We start from the raw sequence: 15204 nt of genomic DNA on the forward strand, positions 1-15204 counted from the left end.
CCATTTTTTTAACCTTGTGTTTTGCCTCTGCCTTTTTTAACCCTTAATACTCAAGGATGTTTGCACTCTACTATTTTGGCCCTGACGAAAAATAAAAATAAGCATGTTGACTTCACAGAAGGAGGCAATAAATCGATAGATAAGACTATATCTAAAACTAAAGTGGTAAAGTGTTTTATAAAACTAATTCTGTTGGTAAAATGGAAAACAGTGAAAGTAATGTAGAAAAAAATAATTATTAACAATTATTAAAATATTAAAATTCACAATGTCTAAAACTGCAAAGTACAGCATTTGCTATTAACTAAAAATTATTAAAGAATAAAATCATCTTAATAAAATTGAGTTCTACAAAGTTTGACCTAATACAATTAGACTTGGTAGGAACAAATAATGACTGCAAAGCTAAACATACAAGGACTGAAGCAATAATTATTAAAACTTGATAGAGACAAAGAAGCTGATATGCAAATAATTTTTATTTTAAAATTTATGGAGAAAACAATGCAGTCCAGTGAAAACAATTTTGCTAAAATTAAAAAATAACAGCATCAATTCAAGAATATCTCAAAGAAAATGTAGTGTTGTTACGAGTTGATTGTAATTATACACATAGAATAAGAATTCTAGGATCAAAACAAGAAAGTCCAAACAAACCTAAAAGAAGCCTGCTTTATGGGAGGCAGTTAATGGCAAAAGAAGACTCACTGATGCTCTCATTATTCTCACACTCAATTTGCCTAATTCTGCACCTTCTGAACTCCAAATTTTACATAAAAATGCAGCTTCTTAGCTCTAGTTATAAGTCATTCCAGCTATTCTACTCCCTCTATATCCATCCTTATCTTCCCTCAATATTAGATGTTTCTTATTTTCTCCACGTATCTTTCTTTTCATGAGTCACAGTCTGGAGTGCATTCTTTGATCTCTGGCTAATCCAAAATAAGTTCTGATACAAAGGAGTAGATTATTGCCTTATTTATACCTAAGCGATTTCATTTTTGGAAACATTTCAATGTGTTTTGATCTTAAGAAAAAATTATAGTTTCAGTATCATTATTTTTTTTAAATTAGTTTCAGGTGTACAAAAACAACATAATAATTACACATTTACACCCCTCGCAAAGTGATAACCCCAACATGTCTACTACCCATGTGACACTGTATATAGCTATTGCAATATCATTGGCTATATCCACTATGCTATACTTTACCATCGATGACCATATCTATATATATATATATATTTAGTTATAGTTGACATTCAGTATTATTTTGTACATCCCTGTGACTATTTTGTAACTACAAATTCGTACTTTCTAATTCCTTCACCTTTCTTACCCATCCCCCAAACCCCTCCCATCTGGCAACCATCAGTTTGTTCTCTGTATCTATGAGTGTATTTATGATTTGTTTGTTCTTTATTCTGTTCTTTAGATTCGATGTATAAGTGAGATCATATAGTATTGTCTTTCTCAATCTGACTTATTTCACTTGGCATAATATCCTTCTAGCTCCATCCATGTTGTCGCAAATGGTATAAGATTTTATTCTTTTTTATGGCACAGTAATAGTCCGTTGTATAAATGTACCACAATTTATTTATCCGTTTGTCTACTGAAAGGCATTTTGGTTGTTTCCATATCTTGGCCACTGTGAATAGTGCTGCAGTAAACATAGGGGTGTATATATTTTTCCAACTTAGTGTTTTGGATTTCTTTGGATAAATACCCAGGAGTGGAATTGCTGCATCATATGGTAATTACTTTTTACTTTTTTCAGGACTTACATACTGTTTTCCACCAATTGCTGCACCAATTTGCAATTCCACTAACAGTGCATGAGGGTTCCCATTTCTCCACATCCGCGCCAGCACTTGTTGTTTGTTGATTTATTGATGATAACTATTCTGACAGCAGTGAGGTGGTATCTCATTGTGTTTTGTACATGCATTTCTCTGATGATTAGTGACATTGAGCATCTTTTCATATGTCTAATGGCCATTTATATGTCCTCTTTGGAGAAATGTCTATTGAGATCTTCTGCCCATTTATTAATAATTGGATTTCTTTTTCTGGTGTTGAGTATGATTTTTTTTTTTTTAATTTTGGATATTAACCCCTAATCAGATGTATCATTGGCAAATATCTTTTCCCATTCAGTAGGATGTCTTTTTTGTTTTGTTGATGGTTTCCTTTGCTGTGAAAAACTTTTGGTTTGATGTAGTCCCATGTGTTTATTTTTTCATTTGTTTCCTTTGCTCAATGAGACTTATCAGTAAAAATATTACTGAGGATAATATCTGAGACTTTACTTCCTATATTTTCTTCTAGGATTTTTATGGTTGAGGGTCTTACACTTTAGTCTTTAATCCATTTTGAGTTTATTCTTGTATATGGCCTAAGAAAGTGGTCCAGTTTCATTTTTTTACATGTATCTGTCACGTTTTCCCAGCACCGTTTATTGAATAGACTGTCTTTACCCCAATGTATATTCTTGTTTCTTTTTCATAGATTAAGTGACCATATAAGCATGGATTTATTTCTGGGCTCTCTTTTCTGTTTCATTGATCAATGTGTCTGTTTTTATGTCAGTACCATGCCGTTTTGATTACTACAGACTTGTAGTATAATTTGATATCTGGTAGCATGATACCTTCAGCTTTGTTCTTCTTTCTCAGGATTGTTGTGGCTGTTTGAGGTCTTTTATGGTTCCATATACATTTTAGGATTATTTATACTAGTTCTGTGAAAAATGTCATTGTTATTTTGATAGGGATTGCATTGAATCTATAGATTGCTTTGGGTAGTATGGACATTTTAACTATATTAATTCTTTCTATCCATAAGCATGTTATATGTTTCCATTTATTTGTGGTTTTTTTTTGTTTGTTTGTTTTTTTAGGTTTGAAATATTATTTATTTATTTATTTGTTTCACGTGCACAAAACAATGTAATAGACATTTATCATTTATGTCCCTCACACTACCTCCCCCATCCACTACCCCTCTGACATTGCACACAGCCATTACATTTCCACTGTCTCTATTCCTAATGCTGAACTCCACTTCTCATATATATATGTATATGTATAATTGTAGTTGACATTCATTATTGACATTCATTATATATTGTGATATATAATATTATGTATATATATAATTGTAGTTGACATTCATTATTGTTCAGCTTCAGCTTCAGGTGTACAGTGCAGTGATCAGGCATCTACATCATCCCTGAGGTGGTCTCCCTAATGGGACAAATGTCCATCGTATACCCTACAAAATCTTTACATTATTGATTTCATTCCCCAAATTCACTTTTGTATCCCCATGGCAATCTTGTGGTTACTGATTGTGCTTTCTAATCTTCTCCCTCTCCCCCTTATACCAAACCCCCATCTAGCAACCCTCAGTTTTTCCTCTATGTCTCTGAGACTGTTTCTGTTTTGTTCATTCTGTTTTGGTTTATTTGTATCTTCTTTAATTTCTTTCTTTGATGTCTTATAATTTTCTGAGTACACGTCTTTTACTTCCCTGGATAAATTTATTCCTAAGTATTTTATGTTTTTTGAGGCAATTGTAAATGGGATGGTTTTCGTAATTTCTCTTGCTCATATTTTGTTCTGAATATATAAAAATGCAACCAATTTATGAATACTAATTTTATATCCTGCTAGTTTACTAAATTCTTTTAGCAGTGCTAATAGCTTTTTGGTGAAATCTTTGGGCTTCTTTATATAAAATATCATATCATCTGCAAATAATGACAATTTTACTTCTTCTTTTCCTATGTGGATGCACTTTATTTCATTTTCTTGTCTGATTGCTGTGCCTAGGACTTCTAATACGATGTTGAATAAAAATGGTGAAAGTGAGCTTCCTGGTCTTGTTCCTGATCTTAAGGGGAATGCTTTAAACTTTTCTTCATTGAGTATGATATTAGCTGTGGCTTTGTTATAGCTGGACTTTATTATGTTGAGAAATGTTTCCTCTATTCCCACTTTGCTGAGAGTTGTTATCATAAATTGATGCTGGATTTTGTCAGCTACTTTTTCTGCATCTATTGGTATGACTGTTGATTTTTATTTTTCATTTTGTTTATATGGTGTATCAGATTAATTGGTTTGCCGATTTTGAACCAACCTTGCATACCAGGAATGAAAGCTAGTTGATCGTGGTTTATGATCATTTTGATGTATTTCTGAATTCGGTTTGCTTGATGTTGTCCCAAAGGTCCCTTAAACTAACTTTATTTCATTTTAATTTAATTTAATTTAATTTTATTGTTATTTTATTTAACTTTATTTTATAGTTATTTTATTTTAGTTTTACTTTTTGTTGTTCCAATTGGGTGTTTCTGCTACCTTGTCCTCTAAATCACTGATTCGATTTTCTGCTTCATCTAATCTGCTTTGAATTCCTAGTAGTTTATTCTTCATTTCTGTAACTGTATTCTTTATTTCTGGCTGGTTCTTTTTTTGTGGTTTCTATGTCCTTTATTCTTGTATCTCTTTGTTGAAATTCTCACTAAATTTCTTAAGCATTTTTATAAACAGTATTTTAAACTCTATCTTGGTAGGTTTTATTTAGTTCTACTTTTGAAGTCTTCTCCTGTTGTTTTATTTGGGACACGTTTCTTTGTTTCCTTGTTCTGGCTTCCTCTCTGTGTTTGTTTCTATGTATTAGGTAAATTTCCTATGTCGCTCAGTCTTTGCCAAGTGACCTTATGTAGTATGTGTTTTGTGTGGTTCAGTGGTACTGTCTCCCTGATCTCCTGTGTGAGTGTTCCAGAAGTGTCCTTTGTGTGTTGGGTATATTCTCCTGTTGTAGCTGAGCTGTAATTACTTTTGACACAATAGTGGGTGGGATTGGCTCTCAAGCTGAATGGCTGTGAGGATTGGCTACGCCCACAGTGTCTGAGCTGCTATGTGAGGGCTGACCCTTTCCCCAGCAGGCTCTTGTGACTTTGAGACACCCTTTATGTGTGTCACTTGTGGGGTTGAAAAAGCAGTGCTCTGGTGTGGTCTGAGGCCAGCCTCTGGGTGTGTTTCTGGTGTCTCTTAGGAGGGTTTCCCATGCATGCCAATATCAGCCTTGCCTGAGATCAGCCTGGGATTACCTGGTAAGAGCCACAAAACTACATGTGGTTGGTTGCTGTTTTTGCTGGACCTGGAGGCATGTGGGGCTGGCCTGGATGTGAACTGAGGCTGGCTTCTACTGGTATTAGGTCTGGGGCAGCTTAACAAAATGCCCAGTGTGCCCTAGGTCTATTCCAACTGCCTGCTGCCTCTAAGGCTCTGCCGTTGAAAGAGCCTCCTTAGGCACACAGGCTGGGCTGGTTCACCTGTAGTTGGGAGTGCCCTTGGCAATGCAGCCTTAGTTGGACTGGGCAGAGTCCCAGGCAGTCACAAGCATGGCCAGTGGTTTTTACAAAGTTAATGCAGATTGGAGTCTTGCATCAGTACCCAGCCTGTTACCAATTCGCAAAGGGGCCGGAGAACACTGAAGCCAGTCTTCGCTTATCTTGGGGCAATGCCTAGCCTGTTACCACTCTGCAAATTGCCCTGAGAACGGCACAGCCAGCCACCACTCGCCTCAGGCTTACAATCCCTGAGACTGCCCTCGAGAGGTTGTGGTGCAGTTTTTGAATCGCTGCCCACCACTAAAAGCTCCCCAGCAAGCCACAGGTCGTCTGCTGCTATAAAAGGCTTTTGCAGTCCATGGTGCGGGTCTGCCATCCAGGTGCCATGAGCACCTCTGGCAATGCAGCTCTAGATGGATGGGCAGGGCTCCAGGGAGCAACAGGTTGTGGGCTGTAGTTTTTACAAAGAAAGGCAGTTTCAGTTCTTGCACCTGTGCCGGGCCTGTGATCACTCCACAAAAATGACCTAAGTGCACTGCCACCAGCCATTAATCACTTCAGGGCTGCAGGTCCTTGAAAGCCGCCCAAGAAAGGCTGTGGAGCAGGGTCTGGGTCACTGCCCACCACAGTTTCTGGGCCACTGCAGCCTGTCCACTGCTGTGAGAGGCCTACACAGCTTGTGAGGTTGGGGCTGGCCATTCAGCAGCTGAGAGTGCCTCAGGCAATGAAGCACCAACTATGGAGGGTGGGAAACCAGAGCGTCACCAAGGTGGGATACAACACGGATTTTATGAGACCAATGCAGACTCAGATTTGGATCTTTGGAGGGGGGTTCAACACAGGAAAGATGGCATTCTCCTGGAGGCTACATGTGAGGCAGTATCCACACAGGGATAATGGTTCCTATACCTCCAGGCCTCGCTCCACAGCCACGCAATTCAGTCTTTCCCATTATGTCTCTGATGCCTCTTGAGCTACTCACCCTCCATCAGAGACCAGGTGAGTATTACAAATGAGTGAATCTATGCGTGGGCTTTCTAAGAGGGCATCTGGGTTTCCAACCACCCTCTGCCCCACTGGGATGGACAGACAGAGCTCTCGCTGATTTTCACTGCCAGATGTTGTGGTAACTCCTATTCCTGGCACGGAACCCCTGGGCTGGGGAGGTTGGTGTGGGGCTGGGACCTCTCCCTCCTCCGGTGGGACCTCTGCCACCAAGATGTCCCTCCGGTGTTCAACCACTATCTGTGGGTTTGGGGTCAGTCTGTTTCATGTCTTCCGCTCCTACCAGGCCTCTTCTTTATATCCTTAGTTATAGGTGTTGTGTGGTTAGTCTTCAGATGAGTCTTGAGGTTGATTGTTCGATAACTTATTTGTAATTTTGGTGTGATTCTGGGAGGCAGCAGGCATAGCGTTTACCTAATCCACCATCTTGGACGTATCTTCAGTATCATTATTACTTCATTCCTTGAAGTAAATCATGTGTTTACAGGTGAATCAGTTTCAGCTCATATTGCTGTTTAGAAAATTAACTGGGCCTTTTCTTTGTCAACAAACTGTATAAGGAAGGCTGACAGAACATCTGGGCCTTAGCATCCTTGCCAAACACTAAAGGGCAGGCTATTGGCAACTGGTTCTGAGAATGATTTTTCTTGGCTGCTACCATGAAGCTGGAATGATTTCTTGCTGCTTTGTCTAATCTGAATATAACAGTTGGAAACATAATGGAAGAGAGAAATTCCTCATTCACTGTTCAGGAGATTTTTTTTAATCTGTTGTGTATTCCTGTGACAATGAGAGTCATAGATGTTTCTATTTTCAGAAATACCCTAAGGCAGCATTTTTTTCTACATTAAAAAAAGAAAACAGTTTACTTAAAAATATATTGTTTGGCAATATGGAGTAGCCTGAGGATATTGCTGTATCCAAGGGAAATAAAGTAAGTGAAGGAGAGGTCACTGCACTGCTCTAGTTAAGAGCATGATGCTGGAACCAGACTGCCTGGATATAACCCTGGCTCCACCATGACTACCGGTGTGACCTTGGGGAAGTTCCTTGACCTCTGTGCTGTCTGTGCTTCAGCTTTCTTATCTATGGTATTCATCATCCCTATATCATAGACTCCTTCCAAAAGTTAAATGTATATGAAAACTATATATGTACATGTATTATGTATATAAACACATACATATATATATACATACTTGGCACATATGCATTATATTGACACATAATAAAACATGTTGGCTTTTTTATTATTTTTCAGCAACTTATGCTTAGACTAAGTTCTGGAGTTGCAGGTGTAGTTATGAGAATAAGTAGATTTAAAAAAGGATTCTTAGTATTATAGTCTACTTTCAATTAAATTCATTTAAATAAATTTCAATATTTTTGAGTTTTAACATTTTGAAAAGCCTTTATATATCTGTTAATTAGCTTTTTACACTTGCGAGGTCTAAAATTATGTTCAGATTATCTCATTTTATGAGTGTTTATTATAAAGATACATGGGGAGGTAAGAAAGAAAGGAGATAACAATTTGCCAATAAATCTACCAACCCAATATTACCTAGAAATGTCCATAATTTCAGGCTTCAGTGACCTACTTTCTTTTTAATTTCCTTCCTTCCTTATTCTCTCCCTTCTTGCTTAATATTATCACACCAATAACAATGACTTATAAATGTAGTCCTGTTGTAAATGGTTTTAAATAATAAGATGTTTAACATGAATGTGTTCCTTCACTCCCCCACCCACCTCCCAAAGGTCAATATTAAGTAGTTTGGTATATCATCATTCTGTCCTGTTCAGTGCATTTCCATGAATGTGATTGTGTATGTTCATGTTTCATTTTCATTAAAAAATAGATAATGGAAAGTATTATTTTATGACTAGAATTTTTTATTTGGCCATGTGTTCAAATCAGTAAGTGTAGATGGAGCCTCGGGATTCTTAATGTGTGATCCCTGGTGACAACTTGTTAGAAGTGAAAATTCTCAAGCCCATTACATCAGAAACTCCTGCTTTGGGGCCAGCAACAAGTTTGTATTTTAACAGGCCTTCCAGGTAATTCTGATGTATGTTCAAGTTTAATAACCATTGACTTAAATAATGTTTTCACAAAGGCTGAATTGTACTTTGTATGGGTACCCTACATTTTCCTGTATGGGTGTACTAAGTGTTTGTAATTACTGCCATTTTGTTCAACATAAAATTAATTACAGGTTTTCACTATCACAAAAAATAATTCAGTGAACACTTCTGTTATGTGTATTTGTTTGTGTTTATCTGTATTATATTTATGCCAGCATTGCTACAGGATAATTTCCTTCCTCAATATAGAATTATTTAGCCAAAGTTGAAAGTGACTTTTACTTGCCTCATTAGCATAAGTAACTCTTTTAAAAAATTTGCCAATTTGATATGCGAAAGTAAATTACATTCTCGGACAGTTTAAATTTGCATTTTCCTAATCACTAGTCAGTTTGAACATTTTCCCACACATGTACAAATATATCAGTCATTTGTACATTTTCTTTGCCTATTGATGGTTCTTATCTACTTATGTTTTCTTACTGGTTTGTTGTTTGTCTTCTTGTAGACTTGTGGGGACTTTTTATATACTACATAATTCAATTTAATATCAGATAAATATGTTGCAAATTTTATCTTCCAGTGAGTTATGTTTTAATATTATCTGTGTCATTTTCATTCAGAAGTTTTTTGTTGTTGTTGTTGTTTGTTTTTTAAAGAGGAATTATTTTATCTTTTGATTTTGGGCTTCTAAATTTGGTATCTATTTTAACAAGGTTTCTTTCATATCAGTACATGTTATGTTGTATGCTTTTTTCCTAACAGTTTGTTATTTATATATTTCATGATTCAGTCATCAGGAAATGGTTTTGTCCATAGTGTGAAATATTAGTCTAGTGTTTTCTCTCTTCTTGATCTCTCACTCTGCCTTAATTCATACAGGATAGACAACATTACAGCTTATAATGTTATTTTTGTCTGTTTTTTTAAGAGCTATAATTGGCATATAACATTATATTAGTTTCAGGTATACAACATAATGATTCGATATTTTGCAAAATGATCACCACAGTAAGTCTAGTTAACATCTGAGACTACACATAGTTACAAATTATTTTTCTTGTGATGAAAATTTCTAAAAATATTTTAACATTACTTAATTCTTAACATTAAACATTAAAACATATTTAAAAGTTCTTTAAAATGCTATTTTTATCATTAACAAAATTGCATTATTCTGTTCTATCATTCTAGTTGTCCCTTTTTGTATCATGTAATATATATATTTTTTAATTTCTGTGGTTTCACAGTATAGCTTGATAAATAGGAAAACAATTCACTATTCTGTCATTGGTTTTCAATACTTTCTTGATTGGCCATATTTTTTCTTCTGCATGAATTTGAAAATGAGCTTTACATATGCCCTGCCCAAATATATGTAAGATTTTAATTATTTTGCATTATTCTTGAGATGAGATCATATGGTAGAAAGAATGGCAAACATTTAAAAAAATTTTTCAATAGACACTTTGAATATTTCAGACTTCTCAGACAGGAAGACAGCTTTATTGTAACCACTATAAAGTGAGGGTCTTTGAATTTGTTTTAATAACAAACATCTATATATAGGTATATTTGGAAGGCTGGAAGATATTGGCCTTTCCTTCTCTTTTTTAAACTAAAACAAAGCAATGATGAAAATGTGCATCAACCAAAACACCTCTACTGTCATGTGTTGGCTTTCTGGGTAAGATTTCATCTGAATAATATTTTTCATCACTAAAATATTTTTGAAACCCACTCTTTACAAAATAATTATGTACATCCAAAACATTAATCTAAGAAGCATTAAAACTTCGACTGGTTTATTACAGCTCATTCCTAGAGAGTGTTTGCTTTTCGATAAAAAATTAAGGAAGACCATTTTTCAAATTTATAATTGGCATATATTTAGGCATTTGATTGCTATATAAATATATTCTTATCAAGACTTTTGCAGAGTTATTGATGTTTTTATTCTTACTAATTTTCTGTGTAGATTCTAAAGTGATGATCTTACCATAATAAACATTTTAGCAAACCTTGGTTACAAGTTCTTCAGTTTGAAACCATTAGTGCTACTTGGGTGTTGTCTTCTCCAAATATTATATGTATCTTTGTTCATATTGCCATATATTTTCTGATTCAGTCTATTAAATTTCTTAAAACAATATTAATGCATGCACATAAAAACAGATATATTTGATTTTTGGGTTTATGTCCAATTAAATGAGCAGAATTGGGATCTCCTATTTAATCAGCGATCATCAAATATTACATTTATTCCTTCTCATAGTTTATAGACTTTGACGTAATTTGCTTTTTTAAAATCTGTGACAAACCTGTCTAACCTGGGATCTATCTGCTGCATCATGTGAAAGAATTTCCCACTAAAAGAACTAATTTTTTTTCCATGAATTTGGGTAGGGTATGGGAAAGGGTTTACAACAAGCATTCAGAAATTTATTAATCATGAATTCTGTATCAGTAACTACCTTCACAGTGTCTCCCACACATGCACACACACACACACACCCTATCTCATCCCCTAACAATATATATATATTTATTAAGTTCATGTTTACATTGGTAAACATATTTACTACAGCTTGTTTAGGAAGAAGCACTTAGTCTTTCTGCTGGTTGATGTCAGACCTTTAAATAGTTGTGTTTTCACTGAATTTTATGTAGCATATGGAAAGCATTTTTTTTTTGTTCAAAACTTTAATATGCTCCCAAACGGCTCATATATTTTACTCCCTGTACATCAGAATTATCCAAAGATTTTTTATTGTTTTTACTTTAATGAAAATTCTCATGAATATAGAGAATCCTTTCTGCTCCTCACTAGATCTGAATCAATTTATAGTTATTTTAGATTTCATTTTTGTTTAATTCCGTGAACAGTCTTATGCTTAAAAGAAGCATTTATTATACACATCAGACACTTCAAAAATGTTAATGTACTTAATGAGATAATACATGTATAGATGATTTAATGGGGTGCCAAGCAAACAGTAAATGCTGAGTAAGTCATCGTCATAGTTTTGATTGAGTTGTTGATAAAAATAATAATTTATTTTATAAACTTAATGATTCTAGTCTATTACTGTCATCAGTACGCAATTGCAGGTAGCCCAGTATAGGAGGTGGAACATTCCTGCCTCTTCCATTGAAGTTGGCCTTGTTATTTATATGCCTGGCTTTAGCTAATGGATTTTAAGCTAGCTGTAATGCTGTGTATGGGTTTGGATTTTGATAGTGTTGGGCCAGGGAGAATTTAAGGTGGAAACACTTTTTCATGATGTGGGTTTAATTATCTGTAAGAATACCTGATCGCAGTCCTAGAATGCTGCTATGATGACTCTGAAATTTACTCACCATGATGACTTATAGGAAGTGAGACAGAAATACAGGAACTGCCTTTGCAGAATATTGAAGAAGCATTCAGGGAGGTTGAAATATTAGCATAGCGTGATTATATGAGACTTTTTTTTAGAGAGTTCCCAAAGGACAGTGCTGTCACTATAAGAAATACTCTGGTCAGATGGGCTCTGAAATCATTGAGAAGCTCACGGGTGACTATTCTCTGCAAACGGGGGTTGTGATCAGGGATGCTGCCATGGGGCAAGTATCTCTAAAAGGATGACAGGAGTCTGAAATGGCTGACAGTGGGTGGTAACAGACTCACTACAGATACAAATACTGTAAGGAGCAGCAGTGTCAGAATAACAACCAGGTTGCCTTTGTCTACAGGGCTTTGTGGTGATAGATCATAGATTATGGTGTCTTTAGGGGTAAAATACAGGGGTAGCTGACTACAGTGATACTTAACTCATAGAAATGGACAAAAATGACACCTGGTGACAAGGACGTTGACATTTTCCACATAATGAAAAACCTCAATCATTCATCCAGTTTCCAAATCTAAACTAGTTCACAGAACCAACACTCATTATTTGAAAGAGAAGCCAGATTTCTTTGAGGAAAGACCTAGATTTCTTTGAGGAAAGACCTAGCGATATCAATAGAAGCTAACACCAAAAATACAATTCGAATTTTTCCTCAAAGGGATTTGTGGCCATTTGTCATAGTAATTTGCTTTGGAGAAAGAGGAACTCCAAGACCTTTAGAGAATCATTGAAGGTACAGAGTCAGACCTGGCACTGAAATCAATGGATTTGGAATGCTAATATAGTTAGAGTCGGGGCTTATGGAAGCCAGGTAAGAAATGGAGTCTTGGCTCAGGTAAGTGGGCCTATGGCTATTTCTCCAGACTCGCAAGAGAAAAATTGGGATGACCATACTTAGCAGCTGGCAGGATCCTCACACTGGTTACCTGACATGTGGAGTAAGTCAGAGTCATAGTAGGAAGGACCCTATAAAAACAGTGGTATCCTATAAAACTCCTTCCCAAACAAAAAGATTAAATCAGAAGTAAACTGCATCCCAGGAGGAATGTCAGAGATTAGGCATTACTGTCAAAGACTTGACGATGGAAGGGCAGTAGTCGGTACCGTGTCCCAGTATTTTTCACACACACCTAAAAAGCCAGCTGGATGGTGGCAGATGATGATAGGCTATGGCAAACAGTGAAACCAATGCTGTTGCTGGGCCCCATCCGATGTCATCACTGGAACAAACCACACACCTCTGACACTGACGGGTAGGCAGCTAGTCATCTGACAAATAAAGGCTTTCCAATTTTCGTCAAGAAGAAGAGTTTAAAATTTGCTTTTATGTGGGGTGGACGGAAATCCACACGTACTTCACTGCCCTGGGTCAAGATTAATTCTCTCACTCTCTGTAACATTATAGTGCACCGGGAACCTGATTGTCTCCGTAATCTACAGAGCATTACACTAGTACATTATGTTGATTACATCATGTCGTTTTGACCTTTTGAACAGGCAGTAGCCACTTCTCTGGATGCCATAGTGAGATAAATACTTGCCAGAGGGTGAGAAATAAAGTACCCTGAATTTTAACGGTCTGTCAAATCAGGGAAGATTTTTGGCATTCACTGGTCTGGGGTATGCTAGGACATTCTATCTAAGGTTATAAAAAAGTTGTGGCTCCTCACAAGCTCTACCACCAAGAAAGAGGCCGGGCATATAGCAGACTTGTTTGAATTTTAGGGGCTACATATACTACACTTAGAAATATTGTTCCAAGTCGTTTTATCAGGTAACTTTAAAGGCTATATCAGTTTTAGGGCTCAGAACAAGAAAGGGCTCTGCCTCAAGTACAGGTTTTAATCAAACTGCTTTCCTTCTTAGGCAATAAGATCTAGCATATTTGGTGCTGGGTGGGGTGTTGTGTGGATTTTGTTACGTTCTAAGAAGAGAGTCACAGCAAGAACTCTAGATTCTGGAGGAAGACTAAACTTTCTATGCAGAGGACTAATTGCTCTTTGAAAAGCAGTTCTTTGATCAACAGGGAGTAGGATCCAGTTTATACTTGCTCCCTTGGTTAGGCGACCATGTGACCCATTCTACGTGGCTCCTTGAGAGTTTTAGTAGAATGGTGCCCCAGTCATTCTCAGCAGTTATTAGTGTAATAACACTTTTTGGTATTAGCTGTTCCCCCTTTTCTGTGTCACTGTTCACAATCTCTTATTCTGCTTCCTGGGGATTTATTCCAAAACTATCTACTTGTAATCTCATCTCAGACTTTCTTTCCTGGGGAAATTCCAGGTAATACAGTACCTGGACTCAGATCTAATGAGGAGTACATTTATACACCTGAGCCTTGTTTCTTCTTCGTGGCTGCTGACCTTTTGTTGCTTAATTTTGATTCAGAATTATTGTACCTCTACTTTTCCAGAAGACTCGTAAAGGAAAACCACAAGTCATTAGCCAAGGTGTGATGTTCAATCACACTTTGCGTTTATTTCTTAAGACTTTTAATAATATCACTAGCATGGAAGACTATAGAAAGACTATATTTTCCTAATATAGTCTCTTCACCTCTTAAATAATATGTCTTACTGGAATTAAATCTAAACATTGGAAGGTTGCAAGTTCATGTACAGAGAATTTAGTGTGATGGAGATTTACGATATAAACACAGAATGAGGATTTGATTGGTTATGACTACTTTGCCTCTCATGGCCAAAATTGGATCTTTAGAGAGATCAGAAAATGGGTCTCAAGACAGAGACAAGATAATTTAATATAAAAATCACGTGGGATTTTCATATTAGATGTCTCCTTTTGATATCTATATATATTTATTTATTTATTTATTTATCTATTTATTTATACAGGTTTCAAGTATACATTCCTATAATACATCATCTATACATTGCATTGCGTGTTCACCACCCAGAGTCAGCTCTACATATTTTAAATATTAAATGAAAAGGATTACAGGTAGGAGTGATAAGATCATAACCATTATTTTATTACAGTAGTTGACATGAAATAATTATTTTAAAATTATCAGGACATTTCCAGAAAAGAGAAGGTAATCAATACTGCCTGTCAACATATAATTGAGACTCTATTGCTTGTATTGTTCACAGATAAAATGTATCATTTTAAGGTAAATAGTTACAAATTTTTAAATCTAGAATTTCTAAATAGTTACATAGACATTGATGAATTGGATTTTGTATTATGTTATTAGAAGAATATTCCTACTGACATAGTGTTAGTTATGTGTTATTTACTGGGGAAATCTCTAAGTTGTAGATATGCTACATTATAGTATTTTTCCCCTCAGCTTTTTAATCTTTTTTCCTAGTAGTTATTGAGCTGTGAACCA

General features: G+C 35.8%; 1 protein-coding gene across 1 annotated transcript in view; it reads left to right on the forward strand.

The window, feature by feature from the left end:
• Positions 1–15204, forward strand: part of MDGA2 (MAM domain containing glycosylphosphatidylinositol anchor 2) — an 811488-nt gene that overhangs the window by 353450 nt on the left and 442834 nt on the right. The window lies entirely within an intron of this gene.

The sequence above is a fragment of the Rhinolophus hipposideros genome (genome assembly GCF_964194185.1).
Source record: "Rhinolophus hipposideros genome assembly, chromosome: 5".
Taxonomy (NCBI): domain Eukaryota; kingdom Metazoa; phylum Chordata; class Mammalia; order Chiroptera; family Rhinolophidae; genus Rhinolophus; species Rhinolophus hipposideros.